Source organism: Hevea brasiliensis, unplaced genomic scaffold, assembly GCF_030052815.1.
Source record: "Hevea brasiliensis isolate MT/VB/25A 57/8 unplaced genomic scaffold, ASM3005281v1 Scaf555, whole genome shotgun sequence".
NCBI classification, from domain to species: Eukaryota; Viridiplantae; Streptophyta; class Magnoliopsida; order Malpighiales; family Euphorbiaceae; genus Hevea; species Hevea brasiliensis.
The window spans coordinates 15,665-23,698 of record NW_026615090.1 but is presented as its reverse complement, the minus strand read 5'-3'; the positions used below and the strand labels follow the sequence as shown (position 1 = coordinate 23,698).

Below are 8,034 nucleotides of genomic sequence, written 5' to 3'. Positions count from 1 at the left end.
TTACCTCTCTTCACATGAATTACACAAGGCAGAACTGAACTCTGCACTTTTTCTTTTTCATTTTATAAAACATTCATTCAAATTTTGGAAATTAGGTTCGAAAATTTTAAAAAAATGAAAAAAAAAAAAAAAACACACACACATAGAGGATGTTGCAGTAGCACGCCACTCAAAACGTTTGTGCTGCACTTACTTTCTGGCTACTGATCGATCATAATACTAATCCTTGATTGTTTTTCTTCTAAAAATAGACTACATATGAGAAACTGCTTTTCAGTGTTAATATATACCTTCTTCCATTCAAATCTATGACAACCAAATTGCCTTCTCTGTTGGCATGTGCGCACAACACCGCACAAGCAGGTCAAGTTCCAAGAAAACCCAACACCCCCACCCCCACCACCACCACCCAACCCCACCCCCCCCAACCCAAAAAAAAAAAAAAGTTTAATCTGAAATTTATATAAAAAAACAAAAATTGAAACTGCAATGGAAATTCCTTTGGATCATCGAAATGATTCCATGGTTCAAAATCCTTCGTCAGAGATAACATCAACCAATAGTATGTTGTGTATTTGCTGTTCTTGGACCTATATCTACATGGGTAGGATTAAGAGAGTTTCAAATAAATCCAAGGAAGGATATGGCCCACCAATTGAATCATTCGGAACAATAGTTTGCTACAATCCATAAGAGGATTGACAGAGCTTTCTTTGTGTAATTTTCATTATTGTCATAAATGAATAATATATATATATATATATATATATATATATATATATATATATTATATCTGGAGATTTGGAAGGTTTTGCAATATAGAATAGAAAGAAATACATTCAACATTTGTCGTGGCGTTTGTCCTTGAATGCAGTAACATTCTTTTCTAGTGAATATGTATAGAGGGTGCCTAGCTATTTAAACTTTCAAATTTGCAACTCCCCATGTGTTATTATAAGCTCATCATTTCGTTTCGCCCATCTCTTCTAATCATGCTTCTACCAACTCCAAAAATTTATTAATCTAATCTCTCACTCCATTAAAACCTCTCTTAACAGTGCCCTGCAATGAGATGCCACTAGCCTTTTCTTAGTTCTTTCACTTTACCTTTTGTGTAACCTAACGGGCCTTTTGTGCTCTCTTCGTAAAGAAACTTCGCCAAATCACCAAATAAAAAAAATTTAAGGAATAAATTAAAGGCCATGACTGCATCATACAGCGAGTCAATGGCATGCTGCCAGTGAAAACAAGGTTGGGCTTGAAGCGTAAATAAGTATAAGTCACTTTACTTTATGTTAACTAATAAACGGAGTAATCAGGAATCAAACTATAAACCTTGATATGAAATACTCTGATATATTAGAAATTAATTCAAATATGATTGATTTAGTCTTCATAATATTCTTTAAGATTTTAGAAATAATAGTTTTTAAAGTTGTTGCATTTTAATTTTTAAAATGATGATCTAATATTGACTAAATAGTTAAAATTTGTGTGAGATTTTATTTTATTTAGTTACACTTTAATGCTATATAAATAGTACAATTAATTAATTTTTGCGTCAATGAAATTATATAAAGAATTTCTTTCTATTCAATAAAAATATTTTTTATTCTTTTGCATTTATTTTTGTCCAACATGATATCATGTGCACTCAACTTAAAACCTAAGTTAAACCAAAAGACGATTTAACTTATCAGTAGGTTTCTGTCTATCTAATGGATCGCCATCGTCTTTGCCATCACATGATACACATCCCCAGCTAGCATCGACGCTGACGACAACAACGAGGAGTCTATTATTACCATGGTTCTCACTCTAGCTACCATGTTTCTCTGCACCACATGCTTTTTTAGTCTATTGTTACTCGACAAAAAAGTAAGGAAATTTTGGTTTTGAGAAACTAGGGAATGAATTTACAGCAGATCCTTCATCCTCCTGCAAATACAGTGAGTATTCTATTTCGCAATTTGTTTGAATTTATGGTGGTGACAGCTATCTTAATTGGCTGCATACACTAATTGTTCCAATTGAGAAATGTTGTTTGGGCACACAGCCGCCACAGGTAAGGACAATGACAGTGCCATTCCCGTACTCCCTTCCAAAAGGCCCGCATCACATGGAAACATTTGTTGTTTGTCTTGGCGCCACTCTCTATTCCAACTCCAAGAAGGAATATGTATACATATATTTTGCTCAGAAAACTATTCCCTTGTCACTACACGACATTTCTTACGATTTCTTTCATGAATACCCACCACACCTGACCTGCCCTAACCCACATCCATACAAATTTCACACCTTTCTTTCTTTTTTATCTATTCTTAAATCCTTCATTTCTTCACGATGCATTGTCAAAATTATTCAATTACATCCGTTAAAAAAAAAAAATCAATCTTGTCCAATTTAAATAAAGTGACGAGCGAGCAACATAGGATTAACCAAAAATGAACATGTACATAGGATGTTGGACTTAAACGAAGAAGGATAATTTAATGTTTCCAACAGTAGAAAGCATCCACATGCATGCTTCCTGCATGATTGTGTAAAGGCTATTCAATCATGGCGTGGTAGATTCACTTCAAATGTTGGGACCAATGCACATGAGGGGTCTCTATCCAATGCTTCCCATGCAACACAATTTTTTATTTTTATTTGTTTGGAATTTGGTAAGGACAAATTGATGGGGCTTATATTTATGGGTATTTGTGTCGTTATCTTGTTGAATAAGAAGTAAGTGCAAGAGATTAAATAAACTAACATGAACACTAACAAAATCCCCTCATAAGCAAATAGCAAAAACAACAAAGCAACAGTTCAAACGGTTTCCATATAATTATTTAGGACAGGCAATAAAAACAATATCACTCACACTCTTTCATTAATTAATTGCCCAACCATTGCTTAGAAAATTTATCATTTTCATATCTTTATCAACTAGACCTATTGTGTTTGCTGCCCTGGTTTAAATCATCTAGTTTTCATTGCATATAAGACAAACGTAAGAAAAAGTGAAACCCCTAGTTCCTTTGCTGTTAATTACATGATAATATATAATAACCCACCATTACTTGCGAGATTAGCTCACTTTGTTTGTTCGAATTGGCTAATTTAGACCCATTAGGACCACATCGTGAAAATGAGTAATTTTATAGTAAAGTCGGTGTTCCATATAACATATCACATGAAATGATAAAATAATAAAAAATATATAAATATAATTATTAAAATTTAAAAGAAAAAATAACTATTTTCCTCTATAATTTTTTAAAATTCACTATATATATGTATATATTGATTTATCATTCTATATAGGCTATTTTACATAAAATAATCGGATATAGTATATAATTTCTCACAAGGAAGTGCAGATTGAGTTGGATAACGTTGTTTCTTTCTTAACAAATGAGTGATATTTTACTTGTAATTCTTTCATAGTGACGTGCCAGGATAACGAACACACAAGAATGGCTATTCAATTACACAAAATATTATTTCTTCTATTTCCTTGTCTTTTCTGTTGGCTGCATACCTAGAAAATGACATGTTCATATAGAGAGATATCGTCAGAAAAACGACGAAATATATGTACATATATACATTCACTCCTCATATCTCTTATCCACTCTCGCTCTAAACCTCTACAGCAATGGTAATTCCAATATAAATATAAAAATTGACAGAGATTCTTAAAAATAAATAAGGACGGGATAAGCATTCGCCACGCAATGCAAATAATCTGAAAGATGATAAATGATTATTTATTTATTTATTTGAGGAGACAATTTATTGCGTTGAATTTTAGTGCTGTTTTATGTTTTCACGTAATTGATCGAAAACGATATTAGTATTTAGTACAAAACTTTTGCGTCATGAAATGAAAATGAACTTCAATGATAGAGGATGATGGTGATGATATTTTCAATGAAGTTTTAGATGGTGCTGCATGCATATTGCCATATGTGGTTCTTACACTTGAGTTGTCGTCTTGACTCATGTGAAAACCTTGAACGTTTCCCAGAAACGACGAACCCAAATTGTTTCTGTGGGCTGAAGCGCAATTTCACAAGAACAACACCTTTTTCTGGACTAATAGGCCCTTGGAACTTGACAGATTTACTCGCGTAGGCCGAAATGCAACTTCACCTGAGCAACACTTCTTCCTAGGCCCTCGGCAGATCCATTTCTGTGGGCTTTTTCAATTTTACGTGAGCAAATTACTCGGTTTTCCCACATTATTTATTATTTTATTTTAATAATATAATTATATATATTTTTATAATCATATTATTAATTTTTTTTACAATAAAATTTTTAATTAATTATAATTTTATTTCACGGATTAATAAATAAATTAATAGATTATTTTTAAATTAATTAATATATATCAATAAAGTAGAAAAAGAAAGTGTGCCATGTAATGATTTTTGAAATATCATTAATAAAATTTTTAGACTTTAAATATATGAAATGTTTTTAAAATAAAGTTTTAAAAATTATTACATAAATTTTATTTAGAAATTATTTATTTATATATAATTTTTAAATCACTTTTTTTAATATAATAAAAAATTTAATTAAATAATTAATTTTTTAAAAATGTAAAATATAATGAGCAAAGTTTTGTAACATCTGAAATTGTAAATTTAAAATTTGAAACTTCTTAAAAAATTATAATAAATATAATTTTAGATAATTATTATTTTTTATTATATAAAAATTTAATAGTTAAAATTTTAATAATATTTAAATGAAAAAATAATATTTAATATGATAATACAATTTTTTTATAAAAAAATAGACTACCATATGATAATTTTTTTAAACATTTTTATTAAACTAGTTGACACATTTTTATAAAACTTTAATATAAATACATTTATATGGATACCCATCAATGGATGAGTTACAAGTATAATAAAGGTATTTTTCTTCCCTTAACAACGTCTCTTTTCCTGTTAATTTGGAAATATGACGTGAATTGTTTAAGTAGTTTCCAATCCATCGTTATCTACTAATCCGTACTATGAAGTCAACCTTTTTTTTTTTTTTTTTCGAAAGTAAGGATTTTATTATTGATAATCAAAGAGAATACGAGATGTAAGGCTTATAAGAATTCAAAATTAAAATTAAAAACCATCTTTTCTGTCGCCACCTCTTTAGCAATAACAATAAACCACAGTACTAGATAAAGCAAAAATAGAGACACCATCCTTAAAAACCAGGCTTCAAGTAAAGAGAGAACATCCAAAAAGTAGAGTTGAAGTCTTCATTGAATCATAAAACCAAGTGATGCACATATTTTGCATAGTCATTTAGGTCTAATTTCACAATCATTTTATTTGGTTATTAGTCATTTTTTAGCTAATTTCATTAGTTATTTAGTTAGTTTTCCATAATTGTCAACTTTGGATTAATTTGTAATTTTTGCTTTGTATTGTAGGAAAAAATGGTGTTTTTGAAGGACTAAAGAGAATTTTGCCATTGAGGAGTGTCTTCTACAGCAAAAAGATGCCAAAAACAAGTTTTCAAGCTGAAATATGCATTGTGGCCCATGCATAACTTGCGCATAAGCTATGCGATTCTGCATAAGGAGGAAGAACACTGCTCCAGAACCAGTAAAATGTGCATAAGGAGATCAGACTTATGCACATTCTCACCTCCCTTATGCAGATTCACGAAATTGTGCATAACCTATGCACCAAGTCATGCGACCGCGCATAAGTAACCAGAATCGTAGAATGTGCATAAGGGATTTGCATAACTTATGCGATCCACTTATGATCCCAAAAAGAGCTCATTAATGAGCTGGCAGAAGATTCCCTTAATGTATTCCTCCTAGAACATACTATTTTAGGGCTCCATGTCAGAAAAATGATATAAATAGTCCCATTTTCTCATTTTAGAAAGAGGAGGCAAGGAGCAAAGGAAGAAAGGAGGAGGCTAAGCAGAATTTGAGGAGTCATTTCACCTTCCACACCATTTTCAACTAAGATTTGCAGATTTCTTTCTTTCTTTACACTTTTCTACACTTCTAGTGTTTAATTACTTACTTCTTAGCCTAGATTAAAGCTTTATTTCCATTTAAACTCATCATATCTTGTAAGCATTATGGATAGTGAGTAGTTTACTTTTGATTCTGGAGTAAGGGTTGTAATATTTGGGATATTTTGTGGATTTTGATTGGGTAATCTATATTTTGTGGTCTTAATGAGTTTTATTCATTTCTTGTATGCTTAATGACATGCTTAATGTAGGATCCCATTGAGTAATGTTCTTAATCCATGGTTGAAGCAGAAAGGAGAAGGCCTTGTGATAGATAATCGGAAATTGGACTTAATTAACTTAGACCTAGAAATAGGCTAAGGATTAAGAGGATTCATAGATTAATTAAAGAACTTAATGGGTCTTAATTAATTCTAACTCCACAAAGTAGGATTAGTTTGATTAAGGCACTCTTTGTCTCACTAAAGGGAATTCAAAGGATTTAAGAATTAATCTCCTTAAAACCCATTAGTTTCACAAGATTGGATAACCAATTTAAAATCCCAAAATAGCTCAAATATGAAATCGAACTCCGAATCGCTTTTACCATTGTAAATTTCTAATCGAATTTAATCATTCGCCAATTTAAATATTGCCATATTTGAACTTGCTTATTTCTATTTGATGCAATTTTAGTTTAATTAATACATTGTTGAATAGAATATTAATTTTGCACAATTAGATTTCACACTCCATTACCCATTAATTCATCATTTTAATCTCATAAATACTTCAATTTAGTCAACTTTTATATCGAAAATTCAATCATTAACACAACTCCTCGTGGGATCGATATTTTTCTATACTACTTGTACGACCCGTGCACTTGCGGTTGGGACGCATCAAGTTTTTGGCGCCGTTGCCGGGGAGTTGTTTGTTTAAGATTGAATTCTTGATTATTTTAGTTGTTTTTAGTTTTATCTTTGTTATCTTTTCATTTTGTGTTTGTTTGTTCTTTTTCAGGTACTTTAATCTTTTATGAGAAGAGCTAGAAGCTCAAGTGACACAACCTTACTTTTCAATCCTGAAATTGAGAAATTTTGCAAGGCCAACAAGAAAGAAACCAGAAGAAGGAAGGAAGCTTCGAGAGAAACCGAAATTGAAGCAAATATGGCTGATGAAAGAATTAGAATTGGTGTTGGTAATGCTGGAAATGGTCAAAACAATGAAAATGAAGCCCAAGGAGAAGAAGTTGTTAATGCAAACGTGCCTAGGGGAAGTATGATGGATCATGCTTTTCCTCGTTTTGATGACTTGAGAGAGAGCATAGCAAGACCAAGGATTGATGCAAACAGCTACAAGATGGATTTTGGAGTTCTTCAAATGATCCAAAACTCTCAATTTGGAGGACATCCTTCTGAAAATCCACACACACACTTGAAGAAATTTGATATTATTTTCGAAATGCAAAAACAACTGGAGTGTCGATGATGCAGCAAGATTGAAGCTATTTCCAGTATATTTGAAATATAGAGAATTGGATTGTCTTTATTCTTTACCTCACAACTCCATTACAAATTGGGAGCAACTAATCGATGCATTTCTTGCACAATATTTTCCACTGAAAAACTCAAGAGCCGAGGAATCAAATGACATCTTTGGACCAAGAGAAGATGAAACTCTCTATGAATCATGGATGAGATGGAAGGAATTGGAAAGATTGTGCCCACATCATGCCATTCCAAAATGGATGATAAATCGAATTTCTACACAAATGTCACTCCTGCAATCGGAGGAATTATTGATGCTCAAACAGAGGAGAATTTATTATAAAGCATGAAGATGAAGCTTATGAGTTATTAGAGAAAATTGCAAAGAATACTCATCTTTGGAGTAGTCCAAGAGGACCAGCTCAACTCGAAAAAGGCAAGTCTTTGGGATGTATGATCTTGATCCATTCAACATGATTAATGCAAAGTTTGATGCACTTACAAATGTCCTTGCTAAGAAGATGGAAGATTTGAGTATGTTGGTTAGTTCAACATCATC

At 31.6% G+C, this 8,034-nt stretch overlaps 1 non-coding gene across 1 annotated transcript; it reads right to left on the bottom strand.

Annotated features, from left to right (window-relative positions):
* Positions 1–7,618: 7,618 nt before the first annotated feature.
* LOC131177541 (small nucleolar RNA R71) lies at positions 7,619–7,725 on the bottom strand. The gene has a single exon (XR_009146975.1). It is a non-coding gene; the product is annotated as a small nucleolar RNA R71 (small nucleolar RNA).
* Positions 7,726–8,034: the final 309 nt, after the last annotated feature.